The following is a 16,972-nucleotide window of genomic DNA, read 5'->3' as shown; positions in this document are numbered from 1 at the left end:
CTTGGTGGAGTAGACTCATTTAGACCAATATAATCATTTGGTTTGAGCCAGGTTTCAGTCAAGCAGAGTACATAAAACCTATTATCTGTGATCATTTCATTTACAATGACGGCTTTGGGTGCGAGTGATCTAATGTTTAGGAGCCCAAACTTTAAAAATGTTTTTTGTTCATTTATTTTGAATTTTTCTGGTTTAATCACGATCAGATTTTTTCTAAATCCTGCATTAAATCTATATTTTGACCTAACTATTCGGGGAACAGACACTGTTTATAGATTGGACAGCGCAAGTACTTCTATCATTTAAGTGGGTAGAACAAAAGCCATCATAGCAGTTATTTGAGAATTGGCTTACTATTCATATGGAGCGTAGCGTCCTGGAAATGTTGTCCGACAGGAGTTCTGCTCCAACTCTGCTGGGGTGCAGGCCATCAACACGAAAAAGCCTAGGTCACTCCCAGAAAAGATTCCAATTATTAACAAAGAGCAGTTTCTGTTCTTTACACCATGACTAACCATTCGTTTAAAGCAAAAAAGTCTACTGAGCCTTTCGTGTTCTCATCGATACGTGGGAAGTGGTCCTGACTCAATGATCGTCATCGCGGGCGATGTGCTGCATACCGTCTCTATCAGGCTCCTGAAGTTCCTCTTCAGTGTTTCCGTCTGCCGCAGCTTGGTGTCGTTAACCCCCGCGTGCAGCACGGAGTGAAGGACATCTGGGAAGATCACGTCCTGGGTGCACGGGGCCTGTGCAGAGAAGCATACAGAGTAGAGGTAGTTGGAGTGTTAGCAGCGCGCTGTATACTTACCCCTGTCTTGTAAGCATCAGCCTGGGATGATTCTTTGATGAATAAAAATTTTTAAAGATCGGCATTTATTCAAAATAGAAGCCTTTTGTAAAAATAAATATTTACTATAACTTTTTATCAATTTAACATATCCTTGCTGAATAAAAGTATTAATTTCTTTTGGGGGGGAAAAGTACTGACCCCAAATGGAAACAAAGGGAATTAGTTATTATATTTATAGGGAATTTTGAAGGAATCTAAGTTCCTCAGGTAGCTCTCCGCTACCTCAGCTGGGCCTGCTTCTCCACCAGGTCATGGATCTGCTTCTCCACGGCCTCCAGCTGAACGTGTCCTCACCTCCACTCAAAGTAGACACACATCCGCCATTAAAGCAAGTAACAGTGAGTAAAACAATGTTAATGTGTGTGAATAGAGTTTTAGCAATATAAGCGAGATTAGCGGCAACCACGCTGGCGATGCTAAAGGGCTATAAGCTAATAGCGGACTCGGGAAATCAAAATAAAACGAGTGATAAGGCACTCTGATTGTTTTTGTTGTAGAATACGATAGGGGATATATTATAGAAACGGAAATGATGATAAAATTTATTTTTTAGATAAAAATTAGACGATAAGGAATTAACTTGACGGAGCTCAAACTCAAAACAACAACAAATAGAAAGTGACGTCAATAAAGTCTTGTTCGTTTCTTGTGTTTTGTGCTTACAAGTTAAGGTCTTAAACTGCCAATCTTGTTACCATGCTAATAAATAGTGTTTTAACTATATGTTTGGATATTAATATCAGCTGCATAGATGCTAGTTACAGCCATTCAGTTAATTTCTGGCAGATTAATTTGATCAGCCATAAAACTGAGATTCCTTCAAAATTTCCTATAAATATAATAACTAATTCCCTTTGTTTCCCTTTGGGGTCAGTACTTTTTTTTCCCACAAAAGAAATTAATACTTTTATTCAGCAAGATATGTTAAATTGATAAAAAGTGATAGTAAATATTTATTTTTACAAAAGGCTTCTATTTTGAATAAATGCTGTTCTTTTTAACATTTTATTAATCAAAGAATCTTGAGAACACTCAAGCAACTGCCTAGCAACCACCCAGAACACACTAGCAACTGCATAGCAACACCCTGGCAACCATTCAGATTACCTTAGCAACTACCTAGCACCACCCAGAACAACCTAACAAAAATCTTTTTAAATGTTTATACTTTCAAACTAGGCTTTGACAAACTAACGCTAAAATCTGTTTACAAACTTTACTCTTCTAATTTTGTAATTAATATTACAAACATATTTGTGATCTTGTATATACAAAATTTTGAATTCTTTAAAAAAGTGTGTGTGTTATTTTAGGAGACCTTTTTGGAGAGCAAACAGGATGGTGTGTCTCGGAAATACATCCCACCCGCAAGGTATGATGACCCTGATGACACCTGTCTTTACACAAACACATATGTTCTGGTTAGAGCTGCATGATTAACCATTAAAGGGGTCATATGATGCGATTTTCAAGTTTTCCTTTCTCTTTGGAGTGTTACAAGCTGTTCGTGAATAGATAAGATCCCTAAAGTTGCAAAGACTAAAGTCTCAACCCCAAAGAGATTTTCTCTTAAACTCGTCCATGCCCTCCTAAACATGCCCCCACATGTCTACGTCATTGTGTGGGAAGATTTGCATAACGCCGCCCAAATGTTCATGCAAAGAAAGAAGGCATAACTTTTATTCTTGCAATTTTTTTTATTCTTTCTGCCACCGCCGCCATGTCATGGAGATTTGTTTCATTGTGAAAGCGAAAATACTTTGTTTAGGCTTCCAAAAGGGGACACAACTAGAAATCAGTGGTTAAGTTGTATTTACAACACTGTTCCAGAACAGTTCAAACCAAATATTTGTGTGCAACGCATTTTACAGAGGACTGTTTCCTGAACCTGGGACAGTAGCCTACAGTGGCGGCTGTTCTTACTCACTGCCTGTAAGTATGTTTTCATATTTAAAGAATTTGCCACTGATGATTCAAACGTGAGTTTTGAGCAGTGTAGAGTAGTGCTTGTTGGTCTTTTCTCCGATCACAATTGCAGACATGGTTTAATGTTTACGTGGCGCGATATGCAGCGCAACGCGTAAAAAGACAGTATAAGTCATTATAATCAGCAATTATGTCCCCACTGGATGCAACAAATGCCTCGTTTATAATGAGTTTTATTGTTTTTGTCTCGTCGCACTGGGACACGGCATCACAATATGGTAAGGGGCGTAACATTTCCGTCACACACTTGAGATATTCGGCCAATCACAACGCACAAGATAGCTGGCCAATCAGAGCACGCCTCGCTTTTCAGAACGATGAGCTTTGTAAAAATCGACACGCGTTTCAGAAAGGCGGGGCATAGAGGAGAAAAAATAATGCAGTATGTGGAAAATAATGTGTTTTTTAAACTTTAAACCACATAAACACATTTCATTACACCAAATACACAAAATAATATTATTTTTTAGCAACGTCATATGACCCCTTTAAAAGATTACAATCTTGATTTAAACACCGGAGTTTCCCACAGGTAAGAAATATACTTTTGATTGTAGTAGCCAGTGGAAAAGGCTGGCATTATACCACAAAAATGGCCTACTCTTATTACATGTGACAAACATCAAATAATGTGCATCATTTAACACAAAATATTGTACAAAGATTTATTGTACATTTCCATTAATTGTGCTAATTTCGTCAGCTGCATTTTTAGTCACTGAAAACTGTAGCCATTTTTAGTCACAAGTTCTATTAATAAGTATTATTGTTTATCATTTCAGTCAATCTTGTCTAAAAAAACTTCACTCTGTGTGATTTATTAGTCTGTTTACCCGTAAACCTCAATTTAGGTCCCCACCGTGACAAGAGTCCCCATGAGTAATTTTGTGACATGAGTCTGTGTGTATTCAGGTTTAAGTCCCCACCAGAATAGAAAAACAGGTACACACACACACACAGTCAAACTGATGGTGACAAGAACTTTGTTTCACATTTGAGGGAGGGCTGTTAAGATCTATCAGCATACAACATATTCATAGAATGGATAGTTATTAGATGAGGAGCCTGAGACCAACATTATGAATTTATTGTTTAAGGCAGGAGTCAGGACACTTCATGTACTGTTCAATTTTGAGATTTTGGTCTATTTTGCTTCCATGTCTTCTTTTGCTCTAATGGAAAGGAAATTTCCAAAAAAACATATTAAGGTGTTTGTTTTAAGCCTACTACCCTCCTCTGCTTCTGTAGATTTCTTCTAAATTAACCAAAATGAGCTATCTGCATATTTAAACATAACATTTCAAGGTAAAAGACTATTGATGTAAGTCTTTAACTAATAACTGGGGAAGATCTGTGGTGATATGCTTTAGTTATTTTGTTTATCCTATTCATCTGCAATGCCTTGTGTCAAATGTATGCAAATTTGCGCATTTTAATTACTTAACGCCTGATTTGCATATCAATGTGGCAATCCTGATGACATTATTAATTTTACTATATTCAGCTGTCGTTTCTCCATTAAGTTAGCCTGTATGCCCATGATATATTGCCTTAGCTAAACTTTAGCTAACTTATTACATGGTAGCTCATGAGTCATGGAGGTTAGCAAGACAAATGAACTATATTTGCCTTTTGTCTTTTGGATAATTAGCTGTAAATTCGAGGCACAGGTAGCTTAGTCTTTTGTTCATCACCACTCACCTCCACACCAAGACAAACACAACTGGAAAGGGAGGGAGGGCTTCACTGCGGCTCTGCCTGTCTGTGATGTGCCAATTAATGTGTGCTACACTGCTGTGCTGTGCGCAGGGCCGTAGCTGGGGTTTGCGGTGCCCCAGTGCAGGTTGTACCAGTGGGCCCTGTTTGAAACGGTTTAATTTGTATGTTCGTTCTATTTATTTATTTGTGCTATTTACACAATGTTTACGTTTTTCAAGTTTGTTAGGTGTCCAGGTACAGAAACCGAATAATCAAATGTAAAATAGCACTGCATAGTCTTCACTGTAAAAATTAAATATACAGGCAAACCAAAATTTATTCAGACACCTTCAACATTTCTCACATTATCACAGTTTATTTGCTATAGTTTAGAAAATGGTAATAAAATATGACAAGAACTCAAAATGTGTCAGAACAAATTCATCTTGATAATGTCAGATAACTTTAATGGATTACAATCAACCAAAAATTCAGACAACTTGTTAGTATGACAATATTTACACAACTATCAATACTTTGTTGACCAATTACCAAGCAATGCTTAATTTTGTTCAGTCTGTGGTGTAAAAAGGTCGCATTAGCAATTAAAGAAAATAAGAAAGTAATTCAGTCAAGAGCAGTGAGTGATTTTCATTCTTTCATTTTCTTGGATTAACATTACAGCAGCTAGTAAGTTAGGTGCGGTCATTTCAAGAGGCAATGCATTCATTATAATGATACACATCCGATTTCTTTCTCCACTGTTTACTTACACTTAAGACATAACCGACAGTTTTTCTGAGGATACTCTCCAAGACGGGTATTTTGACATAAGTTTTTATGTATTTGTCGGTACAAGAGCAAGAAGAGGCAAATTTTGGTGTTCAATCGCTTTGAGACGTGTCTCTGCGTGCGCCCTGTGCGCACAGAATACAGCTCGCGGGTGCTGAATTGGGCTCTTTCACCTCTTTTTCTGTTTGCATGTTTAAACTGCGATTTGTATTTGTTCGTTCAGGTGCAGGAGGAGGAGAGCTCGGTTCGGTGTTGCTGTCCGTGAGATGTGGCTCTCTGTGTGCGCAACGAACACGGCGCGCGAGTAGCCTACTCAGTTGAGTTTTTCCGCGTCTTGTGTTTGAATGCTTTAAACCCTTTTGAATGTTTGGCAAGGCTTAAAAACACATGCAAATGATAAGCTTTCGTGACAATGCACAGCAGTAGCCCGTCAACTGTCCTGAGCGTCTTTTTAGGCTGGCCTCAGCCAGTCGGTTAAGATCGCCATGGGCCCCTATAATCGTCACCACCTTTCACCCCACTAGCGACGGACCTGGCTGTGCGCCTGCGTGGAGACGTGGAGGGGAGAAAGGCATCGGAACTCGACAGTCTCAACATTTCCTGACCCGACCTGATATTTTGATTTTGTATTTGTTTGACAGGGAAAGCTGTGCACAAACAGAAACACACACACACATAATACATACTCATTTATTTAAAAAAAAAATTAAAAACCCATGAAAAAAGGACACTTTCTCTCGAGTAAGTAAAAGGGCAGGTGCTCAAGCCCCCTTTGATGTCTATGTGTGCACGTGCCTGGTTTTATGTGCTTTGTCAATGGTAGCGCTCGCTAACTTACTCAAGGTCTCCTCTCTGTGCCAATCACAACAGGCTTGGCCAACTGACCAATCATAGCAGAATAGGCTTATGGAAGGGAGGGGTTTGCTCCGAACTTGCTTGGAACTAATTTTTTTGAGATCAGTGGCAAATGACTCTAATATTAAATGTATATTCTGAGAAAATTACAATGTTTTCTGGCCTTAGATGCATTTAAACCTGTTGTAGAGGACTCCCACACAATATTAGGACACTTTGAAATACCATATGACCTGCTCTTTAACAGACATCTTGCAGACGTATGTGTGGCATCTGGGAACACCCTGAATGCAAGCCTCCACCACATCCTATCAGGCTACAAGACGGCACTCTCCCAAGGTGAGATGGTGGCATGACCAGGTCCTGAGAAGGCTGGCAGAGATCCTGGAGAGACAGAGGCAGGAAGCGAGTAGAGAGAACTTCGCACCAGCAGACCGTTCCATCCAGTTTGAATGGGGAGGTGGCAATAGCGCCACTCCAAGAGTACCATGGAGACCGGCCCGCTTGACCCAGAACTGTAGCATTAGAGTCAACCTTGGCAGGAAGCTCCAGTTCCCCACCGAGATCACCAGCACAAGTCTGCATCTAAACATTGTGATGTGGTCCAGCAGCTCCAAAGCGATACTCCTTGTTGAGTTAACCATTCTGTGGGAGGCAGGGCTTGGAGGCTGCATGGGAGAGGAAGAGGCTGAAATACGCAGATCTTGTGGCTGAGTGCAGGGAGGTGGGATGGAGAACCACCATTTACCCGGTAGAGTTGGGATGCAGTGGCTTCGTAGGGACATCAGCTGTCCACCTCACGAGAGATCTGGGAGTGTCTGGAGCAAGCCTTCGGAAGACCCTCAAAGATCTGGCTGAGGAAGCAGAGAAGAATAGCTTTAGACTCTGGATAAAGAGGAAGGACACGTGTTGGAGAACCAAGTTTTGTTAACCGGAGCAAAGGAAGCAAAGTTGCCTTTGTTTAACAAAGGAAACCAGTCTCCTCTTGGCTTAAATCAAAATCCTCTGACATTTTTCTTTACAAATCCTTGTTTTGTACTTCGTGACCGGTGTTTTGTTTTCCTCTCTCCTCTGCGCTTCAACATTCATCACTTCCTTGTTCATCACTGCATGTGCCTACGTACGAATGTCACTCTCTCGACAGTTAGTGACAGTTACGACAGTTAGCGGGAGCTAGAGATTACGGTTTATAAAGTTTTATATATGGAATTTTTTTTTTTTTAAACACATGCATTTGCTTCAGGAGGCCTTTTTAACCACCCAGAGCAATGTGGAAATTTTTTTTATGATGGATGGATGCAGTTTATTGGTCTTCTATTGGACTATTAAATCTCAACAGCCATTCCCTGCCATTATAAAGCTTGGAAGAGCCGGAACATTTTTTTAATATAACTCAGATTGTATTGGTTGTAGCAAATTAGCTCAAAAGGGAAATATTTATAATTAATTATAACTGGTGTAAGGGAAACAGGTCAATTTAGCTAAAAGGGAATCATTTAAGATTTCATAGGGAGTTTGGACAGAATCACGGTTATACGGCTGATCACCGAGTCGGCCAGCGATTCATTGAACGAGCCGCATAACATAAATTCTGCGATGGATATTAATATCCAAAGTATAGTGAAAACACTATTTATTAGCACAGTAACAAGATCGGCAGTTTAAAACATTAACTTGTAAGCACAAAACACAATATACTTCTCTTTTCAATATAAATAAGACTTTATTGGATAAATCTAAGACATATAAACTAGTCTAACACATAAACACACGTGCTCACACATTCATACAAGTTGCAGGGAGAGAGAAATGGAAGAAAGAATGAGTTTAAGAGAATGAAATTGTGAAATCCCAAGTTTACAGCAATATGTGCAATTGCACAGACCTGAACAGCCATCAATCACTTAATTAACCCTCACCTTGAGTTTCTCAATGAGGTTCAACTTTATATTAAATGCACCAGTTCAGCTAGAATCTGGAGGTACTTGCATCGCCTGTGTAAAGGGGTTCCCTTGTCATCGTTGCAGAAAAGGGGGGGTTTCCCGAGGTTGCTGATTGGCTGGAAGTTCAGTAGTTGTTGAAGTGATGTCTTGGGAAGTCAGTGGTTGGGCGTTGGCTGAAGATGCGTAGTTGTGGGCTGGTTGAAGTTTTGAAGCGGTCGGTCACAAACTCGAGGTGAACTCGGAGACACAGAGTTGCGGCAAAACTTAACTCAGAACACGAAACTCTCAACGGAAAAGAAATTAAAGTAGAAGAATAGAAGTAACGAGACTAGATGGTTTTCTTCTCATCGTGGCTAAGTAGCAGCGGGCGTGCAGGCCGAAGCACGCTGGAACGGCACTCAAAGAACGCAAAAGTAATGGCAAAAAGCCATGACTAAAAAGCAGTGGCTGAAAAGCAAAAGATAAAAAAGCATGGCTAAAAGCAGTGGCTAAAAAGCAAAAGCAAAATCTAAAAAGCATGACTAAAAGCTAGAAGCAATGACTTGAAGCAAAAAGCTAAAAAGCCATGGCTGAAAGCATGACTAAAAAAACATGACTAAAAAGCTAGAGATTGTCTACTTGGTATGTTGGCAAATAAAGCCTTCCTGGCACCCAGCATGTTTATTGGGTGAGGGGTCTGTGATTATTTGTTAATCTAATGAATAATTGATTTGTTAAATCTAATGAACAATTGTGTGTCTGATTGGTCCAAATGCTACGGCTGGGTTATCCCAAATCAAATGGGCGCATCATTAATGACAGTGAGATTAATAGTGGGGACACACGGTAGTGTTGGAATCTTGAGCTTGTCAAAGATTTCATGGTTAATAAAATTCAAGGCAGCCCCAGAGTCAACTAGCGCTGAAACACAGTGAGAAGTTGTGCCAACAGTGATCACACAATCGAGAAAGAAACTGCGCATTGGAACGGCAAGTAGATTTACAGTACTCACGGTTCTTATTAAAACCGGTGATTTAATCCGCTTATTGGGGGCATGCTGCATTCAATTGGTTCCACTAGCCACAGTAGTAGCACAATCCCTCACGTTGGCATCGATCTCTTTCCTCTGAGGAAACGCAAATACATGCTATTTGCATAGGTTTGGGAGAGTCCGGGCATGTCTGGGCTTGTTCATGAACGGGTGGTGGCAATCTCTTATAACGTGGAGCATTGCGTAAAAGATTATCAATCAACTTGATAGTGAGTGCGATGAAATCGTTGAGATTTGGATCGACACCCTTGCATGCTAGTTCCACCTGCAGTTTAGCATTGAATCCTTCCTTAACGACAGTCTTGAGAGCGATATCATTCCAACCGCTCTGAGCAGCGAGTGTTCTGAAATCAATAGCATAATCCAACACTGTACCTTGGCCTAGATGGAGTAACTGCACAGACACGTCTGTCCCTCCCTCAGGGTATTCAAACACATCATGTAGTTGGCTAATAAAGTAGTCAAAGGACGACTTAAATTGGGGGTCCCAAACTGCGGCGGCCCAGTCTAACGCTCTACCGGTCAACAGTGTCATCATTACCGCATATTTATTAGCTTCTTGATTAAATGCTTTGGGTTGACTAGAGAAAAAAATCTTACATTGACAAATAAATCCTACATTTCTCTGGCGAGCCATAAAAACTTGTCAGGGAGAGCTAATCTTACCGGCGAGCCTTAGGGAGTGGGAAGAGAGCGGATGTACTGGGTAAGATTTTCATTTGCGGTCATCAGATGATTGAACTGTTCCTGATATCCTTTGAGAAGTTTGCTCTGGTAAGCAAATGCTGCTTGCAGCTGGGAAACTTCTGCTGGATCCATGTTAGGCGAAGTATTCTGTGAGGGAGTCGACTTCAAGGCAGAGTGGGATCCAAATGCAATAAGTTTAATAAAGCTCAAGAAACAAATCCAAATCACAGTACTGGTTTTTAGACGGAAAAACAGGCAGGGTCCATACACAAAGTAAGTCAGTCCAAATGAGCAAACAAGGCAAAAACGATAATCCAAAAGGCAGGGGTCAAAGTAGCAGGCACAATGTTGATAACATGAACGCAGTGAGAAAAACATACAATGGAATATGCTCGGTAAGGCAGTGTAAACTGGCAATACTTTGCAATGAGTCTATGGAAGCACATGGTTTAAATAGAGAGACAAACAGGAAGTAACCAACGAAGCAGTGAGCATGATCAGTATTCTGGTATTCCCGTCTGTTACAGAGGGAACAAAAGCAAAATCATTTGTTACAGTTGGATTTTGCAATTGGTGTGTATGACACGCTGTGGCATAAACAATATCATATACAGTATTATATGCATCGTTTCATTTCATTGCATGTGGTATAGAGATCCGGTGCATCAGTGAAGCAGACTAAACTAGCCGAAAGAGACCCAAGAAAGACAAATTAACTTTTGTTCTTAATTGATGTTATGCTGCTTTGCACTATTTTCATTTTACACTGTTTTAATGTTTCGCACCATCACTGCAATTTCTCAGGCAGTGTAAAAATAATTGTCATATCAATAAAGCACCATTAAAAAAACACTTAAAACTGAATCTGAATGAGAGCTTTTTCCAAATGTGTACAGAAAGTACTGCCAATTTTTAACTCTTTTCCTACCAGCATTTTTTAAAGTTGCTAGCTGGCACCAACATTTTTGACCATTTTCACAAAGATTTCATGCCCCCCCAGAATACTTTGCTGTATGTATATCTGAACATACAATATATCATAAGAAAGAATAGATCCTGTGCTTTTAAAGGGTCATATGATGCCATTTCAATTTTTCCTTTCTCTTTGGAGTGTTACAAGCTCTTGGTGCATAAAGAAGATCTGTAAAGTTGCAAAGACTAAAGTCTCAAATCCAAAGAGATATTCTTTATAAAAGTTAAGATTCAGCCACGCCTACCTAAAACGGCTCGTTCTAACACGCCCCCACATATCTACATCAATATGTGGGAAGATTTGCATAACGCCACCCAAATATTGACGCAAAGAAAGAAGGCGTAACTTTTATTCTCGCTGTAGTATTGTTGTTGCCGCCACCATGTCGTGAAGGCGATGTGTGTTTCGTTGTGAAAGCGATACTACTTTGTTTGACCTTCCAAAAGAGAACGATATCTGCTTCGTCATGCCTGGAGCTGATCCGTGCTGGTCGCTGATCGAAACTACTTGGTTTGGCCTTCCAAAAATAGACACGACTAGAAATCAGTGGTTAAGTTGTATTTACAACACTGTTCCAGAACACTTCAACCCAAATATTCAGATGTGTGCAGCACATTTTATGGAAGACCGTTTCCTGATCCTGGTAGAGTAGACTACAATGCTGGCTGTTCTGACTCAGAGACTGTAAGTATGTTTTTTGTTTTATATTTTTTATATTTAAAGCAAGTTTTTTGAGCAGTGTAGAGTAGGGCTTGTTGTTTGTCATTTCTCCGATCACAAATTCAGACATGTTTTTATGTTTACGCGGCGCAATGCAACACAACGTGTAAAAAGACCATCTACGTCATTATAATCTATAATTATGTCCCCACTGGGTGCAATGAATGCCTCGTTTATAATGGGTTTTCATGTTTTTGAATCATCGCTCCGGCCTGACAGAGCATCATAACAGTATGGTAGGGGCGTAACATTTCCGTCACACGCTTGAGGTATTCGGCCAGTCATAACACACTGGATAGCTGGCCAATCACAGCACACCTTGCTTTTCAGACTGATGAGCTTTGTAAAAATCAACGCGTTTCAGAAAGGCGGGGCATAGAGGAGGAACAATAATGTACAGTATGTGGAAAATAATGTGTTTTTTGAACCTTAAACCCCATAAACACATTTCATTACACTAAATACACTAAATAATGTTCTTTTTAGCAACATCATATGACCCCTTTAAACAAAACAGCCCATTTTATTCTTCCTTCATACACTCTTGAATATGGGTAAGTTTCATAGAAAAGCAACATTTTGGACAAAAAGCAGAGGAAATCTTGTTTTTCAAAGACTATGCATCCAGATTGGACTCACAACGATGATCAAAATGTTTTAGTATTTAGTATGACACCCACAAAGTTCTTGTTTTTTAGGCTATTTACATTTATGCATTTTTTTTATGCAAATGCATGTACTTGAGCAGCATTAAACAGTCTGTATAAACATAAATGCCATGTCAGAGGCAGTTTCTGTTCCACCTTTGCGGTGTAATGTTGAAAAAATGTTGATTGGTAACAGTCTATAGTATTGTGATTTGAAGTAAGTGGTTAAATCTATTTGACATAAAAGAACAATACAGATACATTCAATAAGGTAATTTAAAAAATGTCATTGGGTCAAAGACGAGACTTCACCATTTTGGTGTCCGCATCAAATTAAACTGACAAAAGTCATTTTAAATACATTAAAAAAAAAAGTTAAATGCAAGTAAAGTGTCTACTTTCATATTTCAAATAACTTTTGTGAAAATAAAATGTCAAAATATGGGAGAAATAATGTTCCAAAGTGTCAAATTGTCATTCAGTGTAATGGTCCAGACTTTGATTTTACAATTACATCTTTAAATAAACATATAAAACACCAAGTTATAAATATATATTTATTTTCTTGGCATTTTCAAATAAAGTTGGCTGTGTTATATTAAAATAACTGTCTAAGAGGTCATTCAGTGTAACAGGAACAAGAAGCCATTCTGAAATCATATAAAAAACTGAAAGTCATTCGACACTCTGTGACATCATCAGATGGCATGGTGAAGACTGTGTGGTGCTGCAAGAAAAGTGAGTTTATTGTTCTTAAATATTTGATAATTTCACCTTTTCATGGTGTGGTAACCTAAGTTACAAAAACAAATTTTTCGAAAAATAAGATGATGTTCTGAATAGTTGTGATTAACTTTATTGGTCAAGCTCAGTGTTTGAAATGCATGGCCAGTTGATTGCTTGCAATATTAGCTGATGTAGAAGTTTCGTCATTAAGGGTAATGTTTTTGTCATGAGGGCGTAATGCAAATTCTCTGGTACACCACAGTGTCATCCATTACATTGAATGACAGCATCACTGTATAAATAACAATTTTAGCATCTTATTTATATTACACATAAATTAGGAATATTTAGCACTGACAAATATGTGCTAAACATAATAAATATTAATATTTTAATGCATTTTTGTATTGTGTTATTGATTAATTTTAGATTCCTATACAGAGACAGCTGCTAGGCACTGCTAATAAATTAAATGCAGACCCAGTAGCTTGGGTGGCACTCTTAAAACCCGTTCACACCAAGAACAATAACTATAAAGATAACTATAATGATAGAGAATAATAGCTTACCAATATTTCTGAACGGAGAGTGCCTCCTCACTACAGTATGTCACAAGTTCAGTACGTTACCCCAAATACTCATCCTGATAATGTAATTTATGGTATGTTGGCAAACAGAAAGTATTCATAAATATAACTGCAAGCAGCAATTTTTGAGGCCGGGCAAGTCAGAAACAAAATGACAGGCTAAGTTAGCATGGCAAGAGCATCAGTACAGTAATATAAAATGCCTATTACTTTTCCACATCTGCTTCGGCCGTCGTTTACTCAGGAATATTATTAAAACTAATTTAATGATACAGACTAATACTTTGTAATTATGGGAACAATGACAATATTATTTCCCTCTTTGACAAAACGTCATTCAGAGTAACAAACCATGGTCATTTAGCATAACGGATATATTTACGTAAAAATGGAACAATATACTTATTCTTTTATGTATTTTAATATGTACAGGTCAGAATATGTAATCACATAATATTTTAAATGACTTTCACTTCCTTAAAATGTATTGATGACAAATGGGTAAAACCTAGTGGTTTAAAGGACATTAGCAAGTATAACGATTTCTAAATTAAAGTTAATTGTTATTTGAGGGCTGCACTGTGATCCTTAAATAAAGTATTTTAATTTGTCATCAAATGATTCTTGTTTAAAATATGCCTAACAATATTTTTTGGTATATACATATTGAAGTGAAGTGACATGTGGCCAAGTATGTGACCCATACTCCGAATTAGTGCTTTACATTTAACCCATCCAAGTGCACACACACAGTAGTGAACACACACACACCGTGAACACACACCCGGAGCAGTGGGCAGCCATATTGCTGCGGTGCCTGGGGAGCTGTTGGGGGTTCAGTGCCTTGTTTAAGGGTCTCACCTCAGTTGTGGTATTGAGGGTGGAAGAGAGCATTTGGGTTACAAGTTTGATTCTCTAACCATTAGGCCACGACTGCCCCCACAGTTGTGTTACACTGAATGACATTTTAGTGGGTGTCTTCTGTAAATTATGGTAATAAATGTATGATAGTCATTATTTTTCCTCAGAAAAACAAAATTAAACAGGATACATTCTAATGTATGGGGGAAAACAAAATTTAAAGCTGTATTACACCCTTTTTTTTTTTTTTTGATGCTTGAAACCTTCTTTTCATCTTTGACCCCATTACAAAGGTAAAAATTATAAAACAAATTCCAGTAGCAAATATTGCCCCTTATTGGAAAAGTTGATTTCTGACCCTGGCTTTCTGTATTTTCATGCCACTTAGAGAAACAATGTGAAGTTGACTGCTTAGTCACTGACTTGATTTGCTGATGCATAAACAGCAATAAATGATTCTGAGACCAAGGAAATCTGACTGTACATGAATCATCACATATCAGAAATCACAGATTAGGCATCAGAATAACATGGTATGGCACTATGGCACAAATTACATTTGACATAGTGAAAATAAATAACCACTTTCCTAGCATTATGATTCTTTGGAATGTCATGTTATTTTTTAGTCCAGTGATTCTGCATCTCTCTCCATCTCATTTTACTAATGCACCAGCGTGTGGGGCCAACAATGTGATGATGTAAAGGTAGGCGCTGATCTGATTCTGCAGAGGCAGTCTTTCGTCACACTATTACGTCACACTGAGACAAAACCCGAAACGAGATGTTTTGGCAGCTTGGTTTCAATAAAAGCTGTTTTTGGACTAATGAGGAAGTTTTGAGCTCTGAAACTTATGGGATGTAGTTATAGTACAATGACCTCTTACATGTCAAAACATCAAGAAAAAAAATATATATACAGTATATATGAACTCACTCATAAAGACAGCAACTTTATTTTTGAATGAATCATTAGAATAATTGGATGGTGAATGACTTTGACTTTGAATTGACTGTTTTCAAAATGTCTGACTTCCTGTTGCCTGGAGCTAATGTCTTTGATATGAAAGTTGTCCGATTTGATGAGCTCTATTTATGTGTGAAGCTTGGTGACTGTAGATGAAAAGGATGTGCTACAGAGAGGGGACTTTCTGGGGAGCATGCCGATTTTATAGGTGGCACTATAGAGCCCCCTCTTCACATGCAAGTATGAACCTTTGCCAAGCCATAATAGCAGCGACTCTGACAAGTGTGCAAAAGATCATGAACATTTTTATAATTTATTTAATTTTAACAAACATCTGTAGCAATTTAGAGAAAGAGCAAAACAGGATTTTCAAAGTTTGTTAAAAATGCCCTATTCCTTTTGTCAGGTGGTGGCACCGTGACTCACACTAGCCACATCAAAGTCATCAGACCACAAAGCCAAACATATGTGTCAAGTTTCATGTAAATCACAGGATGGATGCAGAGAATATGAGACCCTTTCTGTTTCCCCTTTTTTTTTTTTTACAAAGTTTTTCCAAAGTTTTTCCAAAAAACCACAACATCCTTCCCCACAAATTACCCCAGACAGGTTAAAAAAACTAAAAATAATAAAAAACATCCATAACTTCACACATCTAAAGCATTTTCAATATCACATTTTTAACAAAGTCCAAGAACACCTCCCAGATATCAAAAAATTCAAAGGGTTTCTTTCGTATTACATATGTACTTTTTTCAAGAGCCAAACATGTTATGTTTTTCAGCCATAGTCCAATGGAAGGGCATTTGGTATTTTTCCAGCACAGGGCAATAGAACATCTTGCTTGTAATAGACACAAATCCACCAACTTTCTTTCTTTAGTGTATAAAGAGCAATCGTCTTCATACATACTCAATACACATAATACAGGACTTAGAGAAATTGGAGAGTAAGTAAATTGAAAAACATATTGAGTCACCCCAACCCAAAACTTCTGCACCTCCTCACATTTCCACACACAATGGAAAAATGTACCTTGAAGCTTATTGCATTTAAAATACAGATCAGGGATATTAGGGTTAAATTTATTTAATCTTACAGGAGTTATATAAGTTCTCATTACCCAATTATATTGTAAGAGTCTCAACTGAGAGTTCAAAGTTTGTGTTTGTGTATTTAAACAAATTGTATTCCAGTCATCTAATGAAATATCCATATTTATATCTTGGATACATGCTTGTCTTTTATTTTCAGAGCTTTCTTTATGATTTTCACTTAGTATGTTATATAATTGGGTAATTCGCCCTTTAATGTAGCAATCTTGGGGGGAGTTGTGTAGAATTCTTTAAATGTGTAAAAATAAAACTTCTGAGTTGCAAATACTTAAAGTGTTTCTGAGGTATGTGAAATTTCGATACAAGATTATCAAATGACTAATATATTATCTTCATACAAATCTTTCAATCTAATCATGCCCTTATTCATCCACAATTTGAACCCCATATCCTTTTTAGCTGGGCTGAAATGATAATTTTCCCAGATAGGAGAAAAACGGAAAAGCACTGGGAGGTCTCCAAGATATTTATGGGCTTCGTACCAGATTACATTAGTATTTTTGACAAATGGATTATCTGTCCTTTTTTTAGTTCT

General features: G+C 38.2%; 1 protein-coding gene across 1 annotated transcript in view; it reads left to right on the top strand.

Annotated features, from left to right (window-relative positions):
• Window positions 1-2,154: 2,154 nt before the first annotated feature.
• Window positions 2,155-16,972, top strand: part of becn1 (beclin 1, autophagy related) — a 61,183-nt gene continuing 46,365 nt past the window's right edge. Inside the window, exon 1 of the mRNA XM_016258237.1 lies at window positions 2,155-2,222. The gene's annotated coding sequence lies outside the window, so the exon portion shown is untranslated. The remainder of the gene's footprint in view (window positions 2,223-16,972) is intronic.

The sequence above is a fragment of the Sinocyclocheilus grahami genome, unplaced genomic scaffold (genome assembly GCF_001515645.1).
Source record: "Sinocyclocheilus grahami isolate Dianchi unplaced genomic scaffold, SAMN03320097.WGS_v1.1 scaffold1661.1, whole genome shotgun sequence".
Lineage (NCBI taxonomy): Eukaryota > Metazoa > Chordata > Actinopteri > Cypriniformes > Cyprinidae > Sinocyclocheilus > Sinocyclocheilus grahami.
Note: the sequence above shows the minus strand (reverse complement) of the source record. Positions and strands in the feature narration are given on the sequence as shown.